At 33.4% G+C, this 26,971-nt stretch overlaps 1 protein-coding gene across 1 annotated transcript in view; it reads right to left on the bottom strand.

The window, feature by feature from the left end:
* LOC115449236 (poly(rC)-binding protein 3) overlaps positions 1-26,971 on the bottom strand; it is a 152,324-nt gene that overhangs the window by 91,191 nt on the left and 34,162 nt on the right. Inside the window, exon 2 of the mRNA XM_037440823.1 lies at positions 16,722-16,749. The gene's annotated coding sequence lies outside the window, so the exon portion shown is untranslated. The remainder of the gene's footprint in view (positions 1-16,721; positions 16,750-26,971) is intronic.

Below are 26,971 nucleotides of genomic sequence, written 5' to 3'. Positions count from 1 at the left end.
GTACTTGTAAATGTACCACACAAACGTTCTATGGCTAAAATAAATTATCCACAAACGGGCAAACGTTTCAATGAATGGCGAAATGGGTTGTTATTGCTAGAACAGGAGAGTTCCATTACATTTGTCTAGCGACACTTTCGGAAAGCGACTCGATCGGTGACGTTAAATTAGGATTGACGCCGACAGGTTTTGTAAAAGCATTGCACTGTTGAATTATTAAGGCAACTCTGGCTGGCTCTATATTCGTACTGCCGGCAGTCGACGTCTACATATATAACCTTAGCTATGTATACATATTCCTCCGTTTACGAAGCCCGACTCATTTTCAATTCTGACACCCGGATAAAGTGGTCGACGAATATAAGCTACACCGGCCAGTGCTAAAAACGTACATTTAAATTGTGAATTGGTGTGAAAAAAGTTAAGCATTGGTTTGTGTACATTGTTTACTGTATATCGAACTAACACAGAATAATCAGGTAAACATAACAGTAACTATGAGAACAAAACTATGCCTTCAGAAATTGAGTTTGGAGCTTATTGAGAGAGCAAAAGTTTGAAAGCAATTTTGTGAAAATTTAATGCTCTTGTGAACTTACGAGAATGAGGAATTTGAGAAACGAAGCCAACATTGAGCATAGCTAATTTGTTACGAATTTCTAATGAGGTCCACAATAACTCATAACTGTTCTTCGGAACGTTTAGTAATTTTGTATGCGATCAATATTTGTAAGGGTTAAGCAAGCTTTGATACAGATTATTTACATTACTGAAGAATATAAAATAGTTTACCTGTAATATTAATTAACAATATTAAATTAGTTTTGTGTTTAAATAACAAGTCATACTTGAATAGTTAAGATAAATTTCCGAATGATGCACTAGACGGCACGTCAGTCTGGCTAAATCTGTTGAGACCTGATCCAAATTCGATGACCTCAATAAAAATTACCAAGTTATTTCGTGGTTACGTTTATTTTAAAATAAGAAGTATATACCTTCAGACTTTTTAATGCTAATTTTATATGTGACAAATTATTGGCATTTAATGGTGCATATTAAATTTGAGAAAATAGTTATTTTTGTTTAAATTTAACTTTAAATATTATATATATCAACAGTGAATCTACGAAGGATTCGAAGTTTGTTCTATGAAATATTCTATTTTAAAACAATACATTTAAAATTAAACAACCTAAAGCTGTTGATAAAAACCTATCGAATCGCACGACACTTCCATTTCCAACAAACTTTACGTAACTTACGTTAAAGTTCCGAGAACATTTCTAATAAATAAGTTCTTTAATAAGGAGTGCTAATAGTAACACTCGCGATTTCCATGTCAATATATTTTCTTAACGGGGATCTTTGGGAGCCTCTGTCGAAGTGAGGGTGTAACTGAACTTACCCTCAACGGCAGAACAAACTAATTACCCGTTTAGACTATTTGCTTTAGCATCGTGATTGCTTTGTCGCCTCGGGGCATTCGTGAACAGTGCGCGGCCGTATCAAGAACATTGCTACATGTTTCTCCGTTAAGTACAAGCTATTGTTCTGAAAGTAGCTGTGTTTGCACGTTGTATTGTACGTATTTTCAAGGATAAGCGGATTTAAACACTGTCATACGTAAATATAGTGGGACTGTGGGGGTTAGTTTTATTTGCGACGTTTTGTGCATAGGATTTCAAATTTAATATAATTTAGTAATTTAGTTTATTTACAAAACTTTGACAATAATATCAGCCCTGTATTATATACTCGCCCACTGATGAGCACGGGCCTCCTCTACTACTGAGAGGGATTAGGCCTTAGTCCACCACGCTGGCCTAGTGCAGATTGGTAGACTTCACACACCTTCGTATAACAGTTCTGAAATAGACTTTTTACTTCTGCTGTCGAGATTCTTCGTGGTATCTTATAACTTGAGACAGTGGAATCTAAGAAACAAAATATTTAAAATAATTACAACAAGTATTTTATCAAATTGAATTATAACTATTTTTTTAATTAATATAAACTTTATGTTTTACTTTCGATATGAATATTCCAAAACAATTATGAAAAAATCGCAAAAATCTCGATCCGGCCAAAATCAAATTGGCGCGGTACTAATTTTAATCAAAAATGATATTACCATGTTAATTGCTCGTTGGCATCCGATTTAACAGGATAAGTTCCGTATGCACCGGCACTCCTAGCACCTGGGTAGTTTCTGTCAGGTACGCTGCCGTCCCTTTTACTCAACGTGGTTTTGATTAAGTGTAAGAGAGCAGGCATAAATTCCAGCGCCATGAATCAATAACCTGGTGCACTCACACTTAGGCGTGTTTGTGTGTCGGTACGTCACACAGCGTTGGCATCCGCAGACGATATTTTGACGGGAGGCTGGCTCGCTCTGTTTAGAAATTATAAGGCGGGCGCGCGGCCGATGAGCCACGGTCCAAGGATCGAAGCGGATGCGTTATCGGTTTAGATTGTTTCTTAGGACGGCATTTCGCAAGTGGATTGAGCTACGATGTATAAACATAATTTCCACGAAATGGTAGTGCTGGCTTTGTAATTTTATTACTTTTAATTGTGTAAAGTACACAATTAATCGCCGTAATTGTGTAATTACGGGGATTAATGGCAATATCTATTGTCTACTCGTACGCACTGTTGTATGAGAGCATTTAAATAATTCCGCCATGGAATCTCCTGTCTGTCGACTAAAAGGGGGCTATCGGGAGTTGTGGCCACGTAGTGGGGAATGCGCGGCTTCAATTCGACAAATGGTGCTGAAGGAAAGAGACCTTTGAGTCCCAAAAGAGAGTGCAGAGGCGGATGCTCAACCCCCGAAACCATCTCATGTGCACAAAAGCAGGCCACCGAAGGTTTTAGTCGGTACGACGACATAATATTGGTAGGGACCCGACCCAGAGAGCATTTAGATGACATCTAGGTCGGAAGGCCGGTGAGTCCGACATAACTATTCTTCTACTCCCTAGGTTCAGAATGGCATTCATAGATTTTTACTGTGAAAAAAAAAAACGTTCACTCATTGCTTTGAGCCACAAACAAAAGGATTGAAATACCAACAGGTTTATATATTGAAAAAAAACAACCAAGTCTACCCTCATGGAAAGAAGTAATACCTATAAACATTTCACGAAAAAATATGCCGAAATCTTTGTACCGCCATGTTTGCGTCGTAGTCACACGCTTATATTTTACGCCGTACAATTGAAAGTTGAGACGAATTTTTTAAGGCGATTCCGCACAACAGATGTTATTTTGACCAAATTCAATTCTTACATGGTAAAAAGTCACTCTTAAAACAGTTTTGTACAGAAATTTTCAAGAATACATCAAAAAATACCAAGAATGTGTCTCGTCGATGGTCTCTTCAAATAAAACCACCACCAGATATTTTAATTTGAAACAAAGGAATCGAACTTATTATTTTTTTATATTAACAATGAAATAATTTCGTCTATTATTAATGAAATTTTCATTAAAATAATGTTTACATTATAACATATTAGATCCCACCGAGCGCAATGATCCCATAGTCTTAGTTGGAATTAAGGCTACATTTGCACGCGTGCCCAATATCTACAAGTCGGACGAGAATTTTAGATTGGTGGTCCAGCGAACCCGGATTTTCACAATACACATAAGGTTTCTAATTTGGCTTAACAATCGCCGGCGCCCGATCACCAGGACCGGCTTAAAGCGTTTTCTGGGACACGAAATGACTTCACTATATTCAATAAACACGGACGTTGCTTTAGGTACCGGAATTCTGGTCATTAAAGCGTTCCGAACGCATGAGCTGTGTATTACCAACTGACCTGCAAGCGGGCTATAAGTATACCATGAACTAAGTAATTACAAGTCACATGTACACAGAATATATACCACAACTGATCTTTGTAATTAGTGTAACAGTCCAAAATGCATCTGTCAAATAAGATACAATTCTTTTACCGATGAGTATTTTTGTAATACAATATAATTGAGAGCTGATAAATAAAGTATAGCAAAAGGGGTGGTAATATTAAGAATAGTAATACGTGTAGTAGTAGATCTGGATGTAGGTCGATAAGATTTTAAATTATTTTTTTTTCATGTGATTCAATACAAAATACTTTACACTTATACTGAGATATCCGCCTTCCAAGGTACGATGTAGTCCACTTCACAGTCTTGAGATTTTATGTGTTCGTAGGTAAAGGTCAGAATTGTGCACTTAATAGTCATAAATGAATAGTCGTTAGATATCGCGTGCAGCGTGCAGCACATAAGAGAACGATGTCACCTGTTTGTAAAATGACTGTTATTTATGTGTGACGCGACTACACGTTCACTTGTAAATTATTTTAATAATGTTCATTATTTATTATCCACTTATACGTAATTTTTACGTTTCCTTCAAAATCGAAAATAAGATAAAAGATTGAAAAAGAAACACAAAAGAAATAAAAAACAATAAACGGTATTGTGGTAGATCTACGGTATACCGATTTTGTCTACAGATTGAGGGAGGTCGAGCCATTGTCTTATAAAAAACCAACTAAAGGTGAATTTGCCGTTGCATTTCGTGCGGTTTAAGATTGACAGGTCAAATTTTTTCTAACTTCCAATGCTTTTTTAAGCTTGTCAATGTTGCCGCTCTTCAATTGACAGTGCGCAAGGCAGTGCGTTTCTTTATGATGCTTACTTATATTAACTCAGTTGCACGACCTGTCGCTTTCGGAATATTTGTCACAAAGTAATATGGTCATTGGTCAATGGCAATTCGTATTTTGAATTTAAGACTTACAGGAATCGAATGGCCGCCGTGCTAGACTATGGATAAAGCATACGCAGGCATGAATTTTAGATAATATTATTTAATATTTTTGTGAAATTTCTATTTATAGTAATTTATCAACAACATAAATTATAAATCAAAATATTAAACAGAAACACGCATACTATCATTAATTTTCTAATAGAGCGTCATGGAATTTGAAAATGTATTTCTTTCTTATATTAATGAGCCTTTATTGGCCTATATTGAACAAATTGAAAATGCAAACAGTAAATTATAAGCATGAAATTAATCGTGTAAAAGAATATAATATTTCATCGTAAATGATCATTGGAAGGGAAGCGCCGAGATACACGTGAAAGAATTTTCCAACGCTATCAAGGTATTTTATTTTGATCACGTTTCGTCTGTTTGAAATATTCAACAGCATCGATTATCGGCTCACTTTGTACACAAATACTTTTTATTCAATTTACTAGAGTTTGCGTTTGTGACGATTTATGTCTTCGTAGAGGGTGTCCAATGAGCCACAAGTAGGTTGAAAAATGAATACACGTAAGATTTGTTCTGGTTTCTAAGATTACTTAGGGATAAACATATTTTTGTGTTTGAACATTTGAAACGACAATTTATTTTAATTTGAAGATATACTCATGCAGTGCAGTCAGTGGCAAAAATATTGCCTATGTTTTATATGGATGCGCTCACATTTCATACCGTCAGCGGGGCTTCGGTGCCTGTCAGTCACTATTAATATAAAATTACGCGCTGGACGCTAAAAATCCGTTTTACAAAACGCGCGGTCTCTCGGCTAAGTAATTTCCGCACTGTAGAGAATATATATAATCAGAGGTCCAATTATAATAATAGAAATATCCAAACAAAATTGTATTTATGTAATCAAAAAAAAAATATTGTGTGGGGTAATTTTATTAAAATACAACCTATACAATACAATATTTTTTAAAATATTTATACAGGTTTTCTTATAGCACGTATAATTCTCTTTACGGCAGTCAAATTATAAGGCTATATAATTCACTTAGAATTATTTAAAAGCCACTATATTATAATAGGTTGCTCTGGACAGACAAACAATCAAACTGGTAGAATTCTCAAATTATCTTCTTCAGTACCAAGAAAACAACATTTTCCTACTAGGATTTCTTTAGAAAATATTTTTCTGTTTAATTTTAAATTAACTACTTGCATATAAATTGATTATAAATTTGCAAACATACTCGTAGTTAACTTCAAAATAATATTTCAAATAAAGTTTTTTTTCCAAACCGTGTATCTCCGAGTGTGTTTATAATGTATATCCAAGGTAAAGATAGCACGTAATATATTTTACAATAAATTATTTACAGACACTAAAATATATGTTTGCCGAAAATGAAATACAATTTCGCGAATTTACAAAAGGTTTCATTACACAATCACGTGAGTTTAACGAAATATTGTCAGTGGGAAACAAGACAAGTGCGCCTCGGGCGAGAATGCTCTCGTTACCTGCAAAATCGAGATAATGGAGGCACAGATAATATATAAATGAAATACAACGTTTAAACGACTTCGAAAATCGATTTCACAAAGAAGAAATTTTCAAACTCTTAATTACAATACTTTCAGTGATTTTAACTGCAAAGAAGTTACGATTGTAGGTAGAAAGGGTTGGATTTCAAAGCCAACTTCTCTTTAATAAAGAGAAGAAAATTCAGCCTTCTGTTTAGAACCAAAATTCATTCAATTAACATTTCTATACTTATCAACAAGTTACAGTTGAATATTCAGCGAATAACTGGAATGAGTTTAAAGTATTCTTTATTAAAATTTATTTACAAATAACAACTTTATCTTAATATAAATTTCGCTTAAGTTATATAAACTTAAACGTAAAATAACATCATTTACTTGAACAAATTCATTGCCAGTATTCAATTACATTAATTCGTTTTCTAAATAAACACTCTAATATACAATTACGCAACGCAACGAAGTTAAACGCAGGGACGTCGAATTGACTAATTTATCCTCCGTTTTTAGTTATAGATAGGATCAAACACAAAATTGAGTTTATCGTCGGAATCGAGATTTCAATCAGCAAGTATCGAGTGTCGAGTGTTGCCGTCAAGTCAATCAGACCAAATTGAACATGTCAGAGCGCTTTTCAAAGGGACGTGGTATTCGTTTTACTGCAAACAGCCTTTTAGATTATAGAGCGCGCCAGTGGAAATATTCAAATGTATTTAGAGAACAATGGACTCGGTTATACGCAGAATCTGTATGTGAAATTATTATTTTTGATTTGTATTTTTTATAAAGTTAGAGTTGAATAAATGTAATAAAAGTATGTTTATTAAATACGATATTTTTGTGGTCATGTTTTAATCCTGTGTAGGTTTTAATTTTGTGTTTGTTTCTTTTTTTTGAGCTCAATATACATGATAGAGACTCAGCTCCTTATAAGTAGTACAATTCAAATACCTGCTAATAAAAAAATAGAGAATGATTGGTTTAATAGGATGTCAAACGACAATAGATAGAAATATAATAAATCAGATTAATCAGTTCTTGGTTATACAGAATTATGATATATGAGGTCCTAATAGGTACACTATAACATTATAAAATAATATAAAACACATACAACCTCCAACACACAGCTGGGGCATAATGATGACAAATAGAGACGAATGTTACGGTCATCTTAATTGTTGCACTTCTCACGCCGCAACTCATTAATCTCCGTCAAAACGGTCGGTTGAAGGCAAAGTTGCCGATTTGAAGACCCTACTCCCAAACATTAGCAAAATTACTACTGACTTGATACATTAACCGCCGCTTGATGAGAGCCTTAGTTATGCTACAGATTGATTTATTAACAGCTCTTACGATTACGTTAATAAGATGTAAGATTGTATAGCTAGTGCTTTTAAAATAATCATTTTTAATCGTGTACATTTTAAATGTTATTTAAAAGGAATAATATAGTATTAGTGTATAATTATTAGTCATACTGAGCTTGAAATATTCGGGATTCGTATTTTTGTACTGAAATTGTTACTTCGTATTATTGTTAACGGTCTTTTTTTCCCAATTATGGACTGATTTTCAATATTCTTTCTACCCTAGATTTCGAGTCGTTATCATTTGGTACGATTTCAATTTCATTAGAATAGGAACATGGAATCAGAATATGCAGAAGGGACTTCTTCAAAATTAAACGCGATTAGACTCATTCTTTTTGTGTTGGGTTTTGTAGCTTAGACTATTCTTTAATAATAAGAATATCTTTGACCTTGAACTTTCGACGCAGAAGGAAACTCCTCATAATCGAATCAGATAACAATCATTGTATTTTTATTGGATTCAATAAGATCGGCCTTTAATTTATTTGATGCGTAATTCACCGGATAATCCACTCCGGAAATAAGAACTCAGCTCTGCCAGCTAACAACTTCTTATAAATGCTAAATAAATTATAAAATCGCAGGAGATGTTTTACGAAACAATTTTACAAAACAAAAACAGCGATTAATTACGTAAATTCAGTCATCCTATAATTTCCCATAATACCCGACACGAAAATCGTAATATCAATTGGGCTACGATTAGGATAGATTGGTTTCTAGCACCGCGTGACGTTTATTACGGAAATGTGACTAATATTCGATGTTTAAACCGTCTACTAATAAATATGAATTGTAATAAATAAAATTAGGTAAACAACTCAGGTTAACATAATAATTGTCCTATTCAGAGATTCGCTTTGACAACACTATAATCGTTCCCGTTTATGCAAGCTCGTGCATTATTGTGTAGCTAACTGGATTATGATGTCAAAACGCGAAAATGAGTTAACCGAGCTTATGCCAACATACCAAACGCTAAAAACAGAATAACTTGGAGCAGCCATTACCTAAATTGAATTGCGAGATTAAACATCAATTACTTGATAGCAATGGCGCATTTTTTAAACTACTTCCGCCCCAGGCTTGAATGCTTGCTGCATCTTTATCCGTTTTACGGTACTGTGACAAAGGTAAGTTGAGACTCTCGGGAGAAATCGAATTATGAAAAATTTGATTTATACGATTAATTTACAAAATTTAGTACTTTTTCTATAAAAGTAGTCAGAATATACATATAATAATCTTAGGACAACACCCCATCTTTAGGACTATTGTAGTCATTAAAGTCCTGATAGATCTTAACACTTAGAATCCTAGGAAAGCTAATTAAAGGAGAACCTATTAAGGAGACCTATTATATTATAGGTAATTATGGTCCTAGAATCTAGGACCCATACGAACGCACGTGTAAAAAAACGACTACATTGACAACGAGAAGATACACTTTTACACAAATATGTAACTCATATTATATATTGTAGAGGTAAATTATGCTCAAGGACGAAGAACAAAAAATAGCAGAAACATTTTACCTAAATCCCACCCTGCGAAAACAACTAAATATCAAGGAAGGACCCTATCAATCTTAATTACTTGTGGCAAGTTTCTGAATCACAAGCTATTATCTAAATGAAAGCGAGAACGTCCCCGGACATAGTCCGGGCCTCGATCCAGCAATTTGTTTCTTATTCTTCGTAAACATCATACTTTTTGTTTGGAAAACAAATTATATTACTTTAACTTTACCTGACGCAGACATGCTTTGTTATTATCAAATCTTTCATGCAGTAAATGGCATCGGGAAGCAATTAGAAATTTTAATTACACGACGCATCTGGCCCTGATATTCTTTTGCGCACAATATCTGATGAACAAACCGCTGTTAATAATGGTTTCACCTCATCGATTCTCCTAACAATTAATTGAAATTTTATTCTTCTGCACGTTTATTTTTAATTAATATAGTTTATAATAATGAAAGATGTTTTATATAAAGCCTATTTATATTTTTATCTCAAAATTATCATGATTACCCAAAAAGAGTTACGTGGAACAAATCATTCTTAAAAGATTTTATAATTTTATCTTTTCTTAAACAAGTCGATGTCAGTACTTTATATTTCGCTTTAATATTTTACTCTTAATAAAATACAATCAACCACATCCGCTAAAACATATACTTGCGTAGGAATGTAAGTAAGCAAAACTTAGGTTTTATGTCTCGTTTACACTCCCTGAGAACGTACGTTTTTAAAGAGAAAATGGGAAAACAGCCATTAGTGTAGAGCCGATTAAGACTAGTATTTTAAGGTATTAGTGCTTGTTTGAACTGTTCAAGTAGCTTGACTGTGTCTATAAAACGGAGAGGAGCTCTCTCGCTGAATTTTCTCAACTGTATTCTACTAATGTTTTGTTAAATTCTTGTAAGTATATTTGCAACACATGAATGTAAATTTTATTACTGCATAGTATATTCTTACATATTTAGTGTAGTCTTATATATTTAGTGTAGTCTCTTTAATATTTTATTATGTTGGTAATTAAAATACAGCATTGAGTTATTTGTCTTAGAGAACAAAAAAAGGACTAATACAGGTAGCAGTCGGAATAAAGACTGGAAAGGTACGTCGCACATAACGGTAAGAACTTGTAAAAACTAAGATTTACGCATTTATAAGTGACACGCATTGCAACAGGCGCGGAGTATAACAGTACTTGAATCCGAGAAACGTGAGGACGCTGTCCCTGCTAGACTGGAAAGGGTCGTGATCAAGATTCGAACGGGGTTTTTCCGTGCGTGAGATTCCAGCTAACGGCAGTAAGTAGCTTAATGGCCCGGAACACATTGGATATTTGCACTTGCCCGAACATGTTCGTTTGCTGTTATTTTTTTATTCAACTGCAACCGCAAGCGCGGTTACAGGCTTATTGTGCTATGTTTCTGTATATTGTCAATCTCCGGAAACATCGGGTATTCGGTTTGGATGTAATCCTCATTGCAATATACCGGATCAATTTTATTGTAAAAGATTCTTTAGTGATATTACAAATGCGAAATTGTGTTTGTTGGCTTGTCTTTCTTTTTGAAATGGCTCAACGTAAATTTTTGCGAGTTAGTTAATGCCGGCGCCGCCGGCGCATGATGTAGATACCTTTTATTCTTGGAAAAACCTTTCACGCGGGCGGGGCCACGAGCAAAAGTAGTTGTTAAAGAGAAGGGAAATATGCTAAATAAGCCTGTCCTGTTTACAGTAAAGAAAACCTAAAACACCGTAATACTCGCATTTACTACTGAGTAATGAGATAATAAGTGAACGAAATCGTATAAATGCGACGACTATGAAGACTAGTGTCTAGTGCAAACTAAACTAAATATTATAAAGAAAACGCAATACGAAACTACATTATTTGAAACATTTTCAAAAGGATTAACATCAGAAACTACCAGCTAAAGTTATTATATAATATAACAACAAAGGTCAGTTTGAATCAAGGAGCGTAATGCTCATAACGGGGTTGTTCGCAGACAATTTGGTAGCTTTAAGTCCTTTGACCTTGTGACCGGTGCTGGAAGCCGGATCAGACGTGAACGTATAATGGACTATCATATCTCGACACAGACGGTTATAAAGAATAATATCCTAATTACTAGATCATCGTTCCTTAATGCTTTGTTCGTTTTTAACCCTCAATGTTAAGAACGGGTTCGAAGTTTTTACCGTAAGCTTGACTTAGAAGGCATGTATCTTATATTCATCTACATATTATGTATTTTATTCTTTTACTTGCTCTTATACTGGTCCATTGTGGGGCATTAGCAACACACTTTTACTCATGTTCTTGCTACGGTGATTTCGATATTTTTTTACGGCAATGGTTACAAATATTCTCTTTGGAATCAATGATCTATTAAAAATATATTTTTAGAATCACATAATAAAAATAATAGCCTTATATCGTTTTTTTAATAACATTTTTCTGTTATTATATAATATTGTAAACTGTATTTAACAGTAATTGACTTTAATGTATTGTTTCATTTCAGTGTGGGGTAGAATTATGAAATAAAAGCCGGGCTGCCAGAGGCAGCTGGGACCTGAATGCCGTGGATCGGGGTCACTGGCGTGCTCTCTGCCAAGGGGACCGAAAGCATATCATGAGGATAATCACGTTATAATTAAACTGTAGTTGTATGGGGATCTTGAGGTCGCAATGAGGGCGTTTAAGTTTATAAGCAAAATGTTTAGGCGTATCGTTCGTTAATTAATGAATGAATCGTTTTAGGTGAGATGAAGTGGATCACGATCATAATAACTTTATGCAGAACTTCTATAACAGGTTAGTACGGTGCTTTCAATATCAATCCCATACAACATTACAAATATTTTTATTTTACTAAATGACAACTACGCCATTGTGATTCAATTCTGAGAACATAACTTTATTCGATTATTTGGAATATTTCTTTTGAATAGTTAAATAAATCGGAATCTTGCTATTATCTTTAACTGTTCTAAAACAAACCACCCGTTATATGATCTGTTCCAGAAAAATTATCTTTACAAAAAAAGATAAATACCAAGAAAAATACCTCACATAATCACTTATCCTCGATGTGTGGTTGAGCATAACAATTTACGTAATTGAACAAAAGAGAATAAAAGCGAATACGAATAGGTAAAGCATTTCATGAGACGCGTCAATGTCATGTCTTATTCAGGTATGAGCCGACATAACTTTATGGAAGTTGTGAGCAGGCGGAAAATTGTAACAGAAAATTTCGGATTAAAAATGAAACGTCCCTCAAAAATTATATTCTTGAGAGGAAAGTCATAAGATCAGCGTTTCAGTCGGCTTATAAGCATAAAAGGGTGTTCGTCGGCGGAGAGGATCGCTTAAGCATTCTTATCACAGCTGTTTAATAAGATATTCAATGATCAAGTAACCCTAAAATTTTGTGAAATCAGTTTACGAAGCGTTGAATAAAAATTGTGCTATTTTTCGTAGTATTACACTTTTATTATCCGCATAAAGCGACGCGTCTGGAAAATTCTTATGGTAAATGATCATGATTAACTTTAGCATACGACATATGTTTATTCGCAGTTTTGTACGTAGATGAATTAATGTATGTTTAAATTATAATATGTATTAATAATTTGATTAGCGACTTTACAATAAGCAGTATCTCTTATAGCAGTCATCGTTTCCATTCTTTATACTTATTAGCACTGAACCTACTTTATTTTAAACAAGGTTTCACTCTTAATCAAATTATATTTGTTTTTAGACTTTCTCTATGTATTTTTTATTCGTACCGTGGACGATTGGGTCCTATAAAAAAAAACATGTTTTAGTCAGAGTTCTTACCTCCATTTGTACTTAAGTCGGTTGTCACGCTATAAAACATTCATAAGAATTAGCGAAATGCATTTTTTACATAACAATAATAGTATTTAGAAATCAAAAATCTTATACAATTTGGCACAATTGTTTTTTTATAGTCAACTCAAATATTATTTTTGCGCGTTTTATAAATATTTCTTTTACTCAATAATTTCCTTTAGTATGTCTAACATTTCTGTAATATGTAGGTCACATTCTCTCTAGAAATACGAACTCAAAAAAATAGCTTCTATTCACCCGATATACCAAACAAAGTTTCATCAAACTCACCTTGACGTATATTGAAGTATGCAAGTTTTATAAGGTAAAGAGATTAGGCGGTCACAGTTACCAAACTCAATCTTTTGCATTATATATTAACCAAACAATAACATCTAAGAGTATACAAATAAAAGCCATTTTGCCCTTAGCGTGTTACTATCTATTATTTATGTGGACAATTGAAAAGGGAATCAGGAAAGACAAAGAAAAAAAATCGTAACCATATTTCGAGTTGGTATTAAATTTTACTCATTGCTTCTGTTTTTATATTGTTATTGTTGCTGTGTTATACTTAGGTATTATAAGCACTTTGCCTTTAAAGTATCCTGAAACATACTACTAATAGGAAAAAACTCGTAAGCATAACAGGCGTTTAAATAATTATTTGTTATAGGACGATGACGTAATAAACTACCAGTTGAATTTTTACACATAGACTTTATTTTTATTCTAACTCATTTAAGTAAAAATCAAAATTATGTTTTATATATTTGGAGTACATTTTTCAAAGGTAATTATTTGTTAAAAATGTTTTCATCTTATAATTTTTTTATAACGTTAAAGCAATCGCTAGGGGTAGTCGCGGGATGGACGCTGAATCTGGCAAATATATGCCAATTTTGTTAAGAGTGTATCGTTGTAACGTCGTGGCGGTTTTGAGGCCTCACAGGGGAGGCAGAAAAAGATAGGGGAAAGTCTTAGACACGTTTGAATATCATGTTCGTGCATGTCGCGCTCATGAAGCTCCGTCCCCTAAATATGGTATGAGAAACAATGTCGTATTTGCTAAAAACAACTAAATATAGCTGCCGAAAAAATCTAAAACACAACTTAAAGCATTAGGTTGACTGGTAGTATAAGCCCGCCTGTACACCACATATAAAGACTAAAGTTTTATCTTACTTTTTTCTAATATTATAAATGCGAAAGCTTGGAAAAAATAATTGTGAGTTAAATGTATTTGAATTAAATTTACGGACAGACCATGTCTTAAATCAACACATAGGTTACTTTTTATCCCGGTAATTTGCTTCTATGTGAAATAATGAGATTTTTTATAAATCGCTACAGTGTTTTCGGAACTTTTTATACCGGGAAAATCATTTTCACATGAACGCGGTTGCGAGCAACACCTAGGAAATAAATAAATTGATTTAGTAGCTTAGTATTATATTAAAATGTATCCTAAAGCCATTTTGTGTCGAATACTAACCACCTGTAAGAGCTTAGTTTGATATCTTCTACTTACTAAGTAACATTAACCCAAGATTCCCGAATGTACGTCCTGGATAAGATTGTATAAGCCGATAAAGACCGTTCCTGTGATCTACCAACCAATTTCCTAACTGGTAAAAGGTACACAATTTATTAAAAAACTTGTTTGCTGTATCTGAACTGCGACCCACATAGATATCGTGGAAAGTTCGTTTGTAGGCTGCATCACAGTGACCTGTTATTCAATTTTATCACTGAAATATTCCGTTTGCTACACAACACTTAATTCTAAATCCTTTATGCATAATGAAGTACATTGTGTTCACCGGTGTCGGTTAAGGTTGAATATCACCTTGTAGTCGATGGGGTTCAGGAGGCCGGTTACCTCGCCTGCTAACGAGGTTGGCTCAAACAATCAGAAGTCAAGCAGAAATTGATGGGGTGTTCTGTGCGCCCACACTGACGCAGACGCGTACCCACCCGCCTTAATTAAAAGACTTCACTCAAGCGTAATTTGCAATATTGGATCGTTTGTCTCTGTGATGTTCTCTACTCCATGGACTTCGATAAGACGGATTACACAATAGAAAGTAGCAGAGGAATAACAAATATTCACAAATTTAAATTAGTATTAAAATCTGTAGACGTGAAGTAAATATCGTTTCGGGTATTTCAATGTTCATTTCAAATGAACGTCAGAAGACCCTTCCGACATTTAATATAGTTTGAAGACGCGGCTTCACGGGTTTCCTTGAGAAAAGGATAAGTAAGGTACGTTTTCAGTTAAAGGTTAACGTGGTATTACACGCATAATTTTAGCACATGTTTCTCGTGTCCGCATGAATTACGTTTTGTACTAAATAACTTGTATACAGGAGATAAAATGACGTTGATAGACTTTTGTATACATTAATGAATAATATATTTTAGCGTTTGCTCCTACTATTAAATAAATCATAATTTTTAAGATGTATGTATTGTATTTTTATAGTGATTAGTTTATAAGATTAAGGGAAAGAGCTAATCCAAAGCGTTGGAAGAAATGTTTACTATATTTGGTGGAAGTTATTTATTACTTAGCACTGCCACGTGAGCATGTAAGGTCAGTGTCTAATTGTTATTTGGATTTTTTGGATCTACGTTTCAAAATAGTAAACAAGTTATAGCAAATACGATATAATTGTTGGTTGCTAAGAAATTTGTAGTGCTGACGGCGTAATTCTAAATAATAATACTTTAATGGAACTTGTAAAAAATCTTTTTCTATGATTTCAGCATAACATGCTTTTAAACACAAAATGGCCATAAGTATGTCAAAACCAAATACAAAATTCGTCTCTATAATCGATAAGTACAATCTCGATTTGTATAATATAACGGCGTAGATGTTAATCAAATTTAATTGCATTCCAGGAGCATCGCCATTGGCCGTGTTTGCTTATAAGGTAATTAAACACTGGGAGCTATTGAGTAACGCTTTCCGACAAACGCCAAAGTTGTGTCGCTTGACATAACCTCAGTTTATGGACTAGCGCGTGTGTAACCACCCATCACATGTGCTCCTTCGTGCAGATATCTCGATCAATATTGCCACTTTAATAAGGGAATGGTGTGCTGAATGTTGAAGTTGCTCCTTGTTAATTAATATTTGGAGTTGATATAATTTAGGCTTCCTTTTTATGAAATAAGGCTTTAGTTTCACTTATTTGATAATTATTTTGATAGTTTTAGAGTCCATGGTACTTATGAAATAATGGAGACATTTAACAGAATTATACGGCATTAGTTTACTGAAAATTTCGTTTAATTTATGCAATCAAATACTAACAATTTTAGACTGGGCACCCGACTAAATCTCCGCAAATATAAAGTCAATTAACAAATGGGAATGCCACGATCCCGTCGTGATAGTTTGTGGTATCACTTATTCATAATATCATGCCCATTTCACATTTGAAGGTAGTAAAATTATATACGTTCCTAGTAAAGTGCATATCTGAGTTGTTCATGTGTCTAAAAAGCATGAACAAATAAAGTTTTCAAACCTATCTAGACTAAAAAAAACATTAAATATATTGCTTTTGGACGGTCCAGTGAGAATAGAATTTTCGAATAATACAGCGACTTACCTTTCTAATAGAACCCAAGTGTTCCAATCTGCAACAGAAAAAAACATACATTATATCATTCAGACAGACGTGACCTAAAAACTAATAGGGAACAAAGGTATAAAAGACAAGCAATATACTTATCATGTCGTAAAAGTGAGTAGGTAACAGTTTATTGACCCTAAAGGCGTGTTATCGTTACATTTGCATAAGGCCGGGTATACGCGACCTCTCTTTGACGCTAACCCTCCGTTTTTACGATCGAGATGTGCCTTATGGTCTAGCATTCCTCATTTTTACAAGGAAAATATTTCTTCAGTGGTACATGCCTAGCGCGTTGTTCTGATTTATAATTTTCAATAAAATTAGACCATTATTAAACAGGCCCTTTTATCACGAATGCGGCACAAAAGACTTTTATAACTCAATAAAGACTGTGAAATTGTGTTTGAATTTTATTTTTAAGAGATTCTATTCGCGCTTCATCGGAACAATAATCCTTGTTTGAATGCTAATTAGCTCAAATTAATTTTACACTTCAAGAAAGACATGATTCCTTAGTAGTTAATGAAGAGTTTACAAAAGGAATATGATTTAGAACATTCTATTATTTATTAGAACGTGCTGAGTACCTACTTGAGACTTTGAATTTTTAGGTCTCTGTAAGTCCCGGTTAGATTATTTTTCTCAATTGAATGAGCAGATGAAAATATAACTGCTTTGTTAAAATTTTAAGAATAGGTTTATACATTGCGAGAAAGTGATATAGCAGCAGTGCCTTAGAATACAAACAAACAAGTTCATACACATATTACAAATCTTATTGGGATATTTAATTTTTTTTTGTAATATCTAAAAAGTCATTTCGTATCATCGTTAGTAGTATAATTATGCAAAGAAGTGTATATAAAATATTTTACTGCTAGATACTGTTAGCGCAGCGAAAAAACTTCCAGTTGATTGCATTCGAAAGTTGAATTTTACTTAGCTACATAAATTATGTACAGAAGTTGGCAGCGAGCAGCTAAGAGTAAATTTGTGCAAACAGAATTTTGAACATCATGCTAATTCAAAAGATATTGTAATGGCTCCTACAATGGAAGTATTATTCGCAAAAGGTTAGAGAGTTGCTAAATGTTTTATTTCGTTGTTTGTGTTTCGAGAATGTTTTACGCGAAATGATTTTTATGTTTTACAAGTTTTTGGCCGCAACTGTGTCAAGTGTTCGTTTCTTTTTCTTGGAATCACAATCATAAAACTTATGAATGTATGCTATCTTCTATTTCTTTTGAGTACCGGGTAGTATTTTAAAGGAATACTTAGTATAGTAGTCTGAAAAACATTGAGACAGTATTTGGTTTCTTGATGTGCTAAAGCACAAATGTCATCCATTGGATATGGATTAAATTCAAATGTTTACGATGTGCCAAACATCAAAACTTCGAAATATCTTTGAATATAATTTTTCCAAACTACTCATGGCTTCAGGGTGAAGAAGGAAGCTATCTGAAATGTTGCTTTTTACAAATATCACATTTTAATTCCAGAAATTGTATGAGTTTAAAATAACATAAATGGGAAATTATTTTATTGTAATTGTTTTTTCGTTAAAGGTTTCATGAGATTGTATGTCAAAGAAATGATTTTTTTTTTCAACAAGAGCGAATGTGTTTCTTGTTCATCCCTAAAATTCGTATCATATCTACATTAAGCGTGTAGTATAAATGTTGCTCTACAAAACTCCTTAAGTGGTATTATTATTCGGCACGTATTTTCTCTTATCATATTCCTTGAATTACATTTGTAGAAGTGTCTCAAAATATTCTCCTATTTATTATACCATTTGCTATATTATTTATATGAATATTTATTACAATGTTTTCGTATAAATTGTTTGATAATTGCTAAACATACTTACGATGTACGTAGGTTGTGTTCGTGTTTGTTCTAATAATTTTTTTTCTATTTTCTATTAAGTATTAGGTTTTATTTTGGTTTGGTAACGAAATAATATTATTCAATGGCATTAAAAATTACGCGATAAAACGCATATAATTCTCCGCGTTGAAAAGCAGACTGTTAAAATAAACAGGACTAACATTCATCAAGACTTTTGTAAATGATTTTTAAGGCAGGCACAACGACTGAATAGCTAATGAGGCTCCGCATTGGGCTCTTTGTTTCAGCATATTCATTACCTGCTTCCATCGCCGTTTGTTCACAAAAAAGTGTTCATTGTTCTCGGCCGTGGCCCCTCGAGAGTAAACAAACAATATCTCTAACAATTTTGAGGTCAAGTGATTTTGGCCGGTGAATATTCAAGGAGATAATTAGAAGAGAAAACAAGCTTAATTAGTACAAATCACAATTGAAGAAAAATTGTATTGGGCCCGTGTCGAGGGTTGCAGCCGGCGGGAAACTCAAAGCGTTTAACTTTGCTTTTTATCTTTTACTGAAAACATTTAATGTAACAAACCTGCGCTTTCACGGCTAATAAAACTGTTTTTGTAGATAGCATTAGACGATTCGGTGTTGAAATGAAATTCGCTAACTCAATGTAATGTCGCGACTCTGTATACACAGACTGCGCGCTACAACTCAACTTGCGCACTTAGTTATGGCAAGTTAGCGCCGCGCTGAGGCTTATTGCTCTCGCCAACTGATTTACTCGTTAAAAATCGTAACAGTATACTGTTGGTTGCATTACTTAATTATTATTAATATTTTAAAATTATAAATTTTAAGTATATTACTTGCCTTCGTAGTCTATTGATTTGTTATGGTAGAGCACTTATATACCGAAAGCTTGAAGTTCGATTCTTAGACTGAGCAACATCTTATATGTGTGTTTAGACTATTTTCTCGCAATTAAAACATTTTAGATGGACGTGTATATCAGACAGATCGCTAGTCGTAAAACTAAGCAAAATAGTTTTTGCAAGGGCGTTATAACATAAGATATATAATGCGCGGTGCTCCGTATGGCGCCCACTCCATATTAAAATAAGTAAATAAATAAAGGCAGAACAAAGAAATAAAGTTATAGATTTTAAAATTTACGTGATAAAACGTGTTATTTATAATTAACAGTTCCAATAAATAAATATTTAACTAAATGGCTCCCCAATCGTACCAAATTGAATATTGAATTCAATTTACCAGCAAACTCCAATAGTGCTAATTAGCGTAGCTAACCCGTGATGCTGCCGCGCAAATAGATTTTCAAATTAATAGATAATTCTATCTGACTAGTGACTGATACTCCCAATGTAAATCGGACAGTGGCGCTCCGAACCGCTTAACGGAATAAATAATTATTTTTTTACGGTTTTTGGGCAACACTCGGTACTACGTTTGTTTAAAATTACGGCATTTCAGAAAACGGCATAATTGGAATACAACTGGTAAAAATGAAACAAAAGTAATAGGAAATTCCTATTACCATATTTCATACGACAACTAATCCATGTTAATGAAAATGAACATAAAATTTAGGGCTTCTTAGTACTTTGTTGCGCTAGCCTACAAGAACTTGTATCCTAAGGCGCCATTAAATAGATTTTATATAAAAAAAATAAGTTTACAAAATAACTGTAACCTTAAGCGAACACAATGAGATTGTTGAAATTGTAGGTAGCACAAACGAAATCCTCAAGTTGCGCATCCAATAAATATAGACCAGCCAAAGAGAATTTTTCGATACATAAAGCACGTTGGTGCGAGTTTGTAGATGGGGTAAGTGTTGTTGGGTAAATCCGATCAAATATGGATAGGGAAATTCCAGCGGCACCCAGTTTCCGCAGATGCAGCCTTTTGCACCGAAAACTGACGCATCATTGCTTCGAGGGTTGCAGAACATGAATACTCAAATACTCATTTTTTCTTTCAATAAAATATGAAAGTCGCCGTCACTAGGATGTTTGGTTTTATTTTATTAACGCATGTTTTGCTAAAATGTTAAAAAGTCGTGTTCCATTTTGGCGCTGTGCACGTCGCGTTGTGCGGTTTACTCATCTAATATTGATGATATACATTTCACCGGCGGGACACGTGTTGTTGCCTCTTGACCCCATGCGGTACGTGTGTTGCTTGTTACCCTGTGAACGCGTACATTAGTATATTCCTCCGCGTATTCTCTACCCTACTATGTAACCACTAACGTACACTCATCTTTCACAAGCATGCACTTTTGGTTATGCTTATTTTTGTACAGTGTAGCTCTTTCTGTAATATCTTTGACTCAATTTTTTTCAAGATACTTTTAGAAAAAAATGAATGTCCTTTGTACATATATTAATTTAAAAATTAACATTTAAGAGTGACCTCACCCACTTATAACCTCGAGCACTTAGTTGTGGAATTTAAATGGAACAGCTTATTAAATATAAAAAGAAATATCTTATCGTATCACGCTTTTATATTATTACCAAATTTAATCGATAAAATATAATCTTTCTAGTATATAGGCAGTTACTTTTCACGTACCATTTGTTTGAAAACGGACCAAAAAACAGATCGTATTCGCAATGTATTGCTGATAGCCTTTTGGCTGGCATGACAATGTCCAATTCCCAACAGTAATAAGTCATAAATTTGTATTACAACCGCACAAGTTTCAACAAATGTGCTAACGATATATGAGTTTGGATCCCAGGCGAAAGAACACGTTTCAATTTAGCCCATGGATGGAAATGGCAATGTTTTGTATCTACAACCAATAAGTTTTCATTTTATGATGTTTTAGAAACATCATTTCGTGATTTTCCTTTAAATTGACAATTTATTTAGGCCAAAAACTCCGTTTTCCAAACAAGGTCTCTGTTGACTCAATGTTCTGCCGCATAAATTATCCAATATCAATTGCCATTCATATTTTTTATAAGAGTATTTTTAGAATTTATAAAAATACATTGGTATTTTTTTTTTGCGTTTGTGCCATTATCTATTTCATATATCTGTTTTTCAAAATATTCATACAGATACAAATCACGTAAAATAATTGTATTTTGGTAACGTGAACACTCAATAATAAATATTATAACTAAAACTGTATTACGAATAATATTCATTTTTGTGGGAATTCTCTTGATAATGATGTTATGTAAATAAAATTCGTATTCAAGTGTAAAACGTACCTATGTCAAAATGCAGACGTGGGTTGTATTTTACGTCTCCGCGAATTAACAAGCTCTAAAATGGATTAAGTCCCCTCTTGAGAGGATTTAATTAATAGAAAATTAGATAACGTATGTGCAGATATTAAAAATGAATAAGCCATTATAAAATTCTGTTTCCAAGTTCTCAACATGAAACACATACGTAATTAATATTAATTGTCGACTCAGTTGTTAAATTGACATGTGCCTTACCGATATATTTTTTTAATTTATTACAAACTTTCCTTGGATTTGAAAAACATTTTTAGAATCACAAAATGTTCTAAGATTTTTGATAAAAGAAACTGAGAAAATAACTGGAGCTTTTGGACTTTACATATAAATGGAATGTTTGAACCGTCACGAATACATCGTGGCATGAAACCCTCGTGTCCTGCAAACCAACCTGTCCCCTAACTAGATTATCTAGCCAGAGGTCAACGAAGTCATGTCTGCTAGATGTGGCATTTTAAACGAAATAAATTAAATATTATATTTAGGAATTCAATTCTTTTTGGTTGATCGAAGATCGCTTAACTTGATCAGAAAATTACGAAACTGACCTAACAAGAACAGCATTTTTTTTCGAGTAAGTTCAATAACATTTTAGTACCAAAGACGCAAAAGATAAGAATTTACCTATACACACTATATTATAATAATCCGTTATTAATAATTTTGTGAGGAGTACCCAATAAACGACAAAAAAATTATCAGGCGTTGGATCGCCTGTTATAATTACAAAATACGACGTGTATATTTTGTAAATAAAATACATTAAATTAATCTCAAATATATCCTGTTCTGTAATATTATTTAAGTATCGTTTTTAGTCAAGTTCTATTTAGTTCAATGTAAGACCCAACCTCGTATGTCGTAGCACACTTATTCAATAATCTGATTCAATTCCGAGTGAAGGTACAGTTTCATGCTTACTGTCGTGTATTTAATATTCAAATGCGCACACCCTTCAGTGAATCTACATTTTACGTTAAGAACAAATCAGATTTGACTATATTTTAATGTTTTTGATTAATTATTCAATGCGTAAAGTAAAAAAGCGACGATAGCCTAGTTGGGTGTGGAACGGACTGCCGAGACGAATGTCCGCAGGTTCAAATCCCAAGGGCACACACCTCTGACTTTTCTAAAAAAATCATGTGTGTATTCTTTGTGAATTTATCGTTCGCTTTAACGGTGAAGGAAAACATCGTGAGGAAACCTGCACATCTGAGAAGTTCTCTATAGGAATTTCGAAGGTGTGTGAAGTCTACCAATCCGCACTAGGCCAGCGTGGTGGACTAAGGCCTAAACCCTCTCAGTAGTAAAGGAGGCCCGTGCTCAGCAGTGGGCAAGTATATAATACAGGGCTGATATTATTATTATATTTATTATTCAATGCGTAATAACATTTAATTATTAATTATGTTGTTATCTGCTTTACATTATACTACATTAATTTTAAGTCTTAAATCTAAATATTTTTAGTCGGTTTCTATTTAAGATCTACAAACAAAGCACTAAAAGGACTTAAATTCGAACCGATTGAGACCACAATTTAGGAGGCTGAATCTAGTCTTTACCCAGGTCGGCTAGCATTTTAAGCTGTCGATTTCGGTTGTTTTAATCACACAATGCATTTACCCATGTTAGAAACACTGGAATGAAAATATTTTGCAAACGAAGTTTTAAACGAACAATGATCGATAAGGAACTCAAAATATATTGTTCAAGGATAGCGTTCTTATAAATATATCTTAGTTTTTAAGACTATTTTCTTTATTATATGTGTATATTACCGCGATCGTCTGACTGGTTGTATTAGACTGACGCAAACTACACGGCAGCGGAATGTCATCGCTGCAGCTAAATTACGTTTCCACCTTTAATATAAAGTGTATTCGCAAAGATGGATGCAAGTAGGAATAAATGAAGGCGCAGTATACAACATGACAATGCTTGCAGTTTGTCGCTAATGGTGTTAGCAGTGCGCCTGCGGCTCCATTAACTGTAGATAATGCGTCTAATGTACCCACCGCCTTTTAAAGTTTTATACATGTAGGTATTTTTAAACGTTCGCATTAGTATATCGTTTGCGTAGAGGAAGAAATAAATAACTCAAATTTTATAGTTTTGAGAAAACCACGATTATTAATAAATTGGAGACAATTATGTGATAGGTCATTTTATATTTTTTGGGTCTGATTATGTTTTTTCTTATGCTTTAAGAAACCATTTATGTTGCTTACAAAATAATCAAGTTATCTAATTTTGCCACAAATATACTTTGTAAGTATAATTAGGTACTGTTTTCGGCAAATTATTTATTTTTCCCAATGCAGTTATTGATATGATTAACTAGATTCAATGGCTGCATTTTTTTGAATTTTGAGTCGTAATAGTACGAGATCCCACTGCAGAATTAGTGCACTCATCGAGTACATGTTAAAAACTACATTCTTACACATATTTATGCTTAGAAGAATATATATCTACTAGGTTGCCTATTAAAACTTGGCCGCAAATATTTTTAATTAAATTATTGTTAATTGATTTTTCGGAAAACATTTCATTCATTTGTTTTTCAAATAAAATAGCGTCCACTTCATGACAATACACATAAAGACTCTGAAAAACCACGGTTGCCGTTGCGCACTTGGCCGCACCTCTTCGCAGCCAGGTGTAAGCAGGTATGACTATGATACATTTACTCGTTCATAATGTATATTTATTAGCTATACATCAAATTAAAGCTGAATTTTTTCTGTTGATCATGATACACGGTTGCCTAATTAAATCTAGCCGCAAATAAGGGTTGCCGACTCTTAAAAATGATAAATATTGAAGGTAGAGTGAAAGAGAGCTAGCGCGTAATATTACCAGTCAGAAAAGGATAGCGAGTACTAGCTGTACGACACTTTTGAGCCATTGCGCATACGCCTGATGATCGTGTTCTCAACCACCAGTTAAAACAATAGTAGATACAACTTAATAAATACTCCAAAAAAAAGTCTTCTCAAAATGATAAATGTAAAAATTACCACAATAAAGTACTATCCATTAAAAATAAAATTAGGGCTACTCACGTAAAATAAAATTTTATTGCGCAAGTACTGTTTGAGTAAATATTATATTTTATTCAAGTATTCAATAACTTATTACATATAAATGAAGCATTTAAGTAACTCAAAAATTAAACAAACGTATCTTATCTATCCGTAAATTTTATTTAAAAATCTGAACCATCAGAGCTTTCATTTTCACTAGCATAGAAGCTATCACTTTCATAACTTTCATCGCTAGAAATATCATAATCATCGTCATTATCGGAAGATTTGTTCGTGGAATCACAGAGAACATTTTCAACTTGCATTGGAGCTGAATCTCCCAGAAACCATGTAGAATTCTTCTGTATCTTTATGCTTTAAAACTGTAATTTTTTTAAGACACGCTGTATGATATCCAAAGTCATAGGTAGATTCAATTGTTAATATAATATCATTGTATTTATATTTTTTTTACGACGAAATAATAACATTAGCATACACTTTTTGAATGATGCATCATCAAAGTCAAGTACATTGCATTTTTTCTCACACAGAAAACACGCCTTGATTTTTATGAATTTTATTCGAAGTTTATTAACCCATTTAGCATCGGAATGTTTGCCGGTAAACATGACAGCTACATGACGTGTGTCACGGGAATATAACCTTATTATGTACTACATGCTATGTATGTTATCCTTTTCTGACTGGCAATATAACGCGCTAGCTCTCTTTCACTCTACCTTCAATATTTATCATATTTAAGAGTCGGCAACCCTTATTTGCGGCCAGATTTAATTAGGCAACCGTGTATCATCATCAACAGAAAAAATTCAGCTTTAATTTGATGTATAGCTAATAAATATACATTATGAACGAGTAAATGTATCATAGTCATACCTGCTTACACCTGGCTGCGAAGAGGTCCGGCCAAGTGCGCAACGGCAACCGTGGTTTTTCAGAGTCTTTATGTGTATTGTCATGAAGTGGACGATATTTTATTTGAAAAACAAATGAATGAAATGTTTTCCGAAAAATCAATTAACAATAATTTAATTAAAAATATTTGCGGCCAAGTTTTAATAGGCAACCTAGTAGATATATATTCTTCTAAGCATAAATATGTGTAAGAATGTAGTTTTTAACATATACTCGATGAGCGCACTAATTCTGCAGCGGGATCTTAGACTATAAAAATGAAACCGCCCATTTAAATTCATTCAATAATTTAAAAATCAAAAATCATAGTTATCGGTTTCATTGTTGTATTTATATTGTTTAGTCTAAATCTATCTTTTTTCTGATTTATGTCACGAACTATTTAGGATGGCGTTTCGTTCAATAGATATTGTGAGATTTACAAAAACTATTAGAACCGTAATTACAACAATAAAACACACAATTTAGGCTCTATAAGCGAAGAGGTAAATAACGCCAAATAGCTTAATTTAATAATCACTGTAAAATCGGCACCGTGTATTAATTAAATAAACGATAATCATCATACGTATAATTGGACCATTTTAAGGATCCGGATATGAACTTATGGGGTATGAGCGGGAAAGAGGCTCGTAACGGTTAATAAACGTAATTGTCTAGTGTTGCTTGCAACATTTGGGGAGTTTGTGGCTTGCATGCTAATAGCTAGCCGAATTTCAAGCGGGATTTGTACGGAAACGAACATCTGTTCCGATTTATTACGAGATGGTTAATTAGTAAATGCTAGAGTAAACGTGTGGTTTTAAGAGATAGCAAATAAATATTTGTGTTATAACAACATATATAGACCTATTACACTGGCGAAAAAAATATTCGTAGAATTTACATGCAAGAGCAGTACCTTTTAATTCATTTCTTATTTCTAATGTCTTACAAAAACGATTTGTTTATAGAACACAATTTTAAGATATTTGTTGAAAAATTTTTTGTTTAGCAGGTTTTTTAAATATTTTATATCATAGTTCTTTTAGTTATGAATCGCTTGCACAGTATCCTACCGATAGCATTGCGGTCATACGTTGGTCGCAGCGTCGATTGACACAAGACAAGCCAGCCACAATGATGTGAT

Source organism: Manduca sexta, chromosome 20 (assembly GCF_014839805.1).
Source record: "Manduca sexta isolate Smith_Timp_Sample1 chromosome 20, JHU_Msex_v1.0, whole genome shotgun sequence".
NCBI lineage: Eukaryota > Metazoa > Arthropoda > Insecta > Lepidoptera > Sphingidae > Manduca > Manduca sexta.
This window is presented reverse-complemented; position numbering and strand designations above follow the sequence as displayed.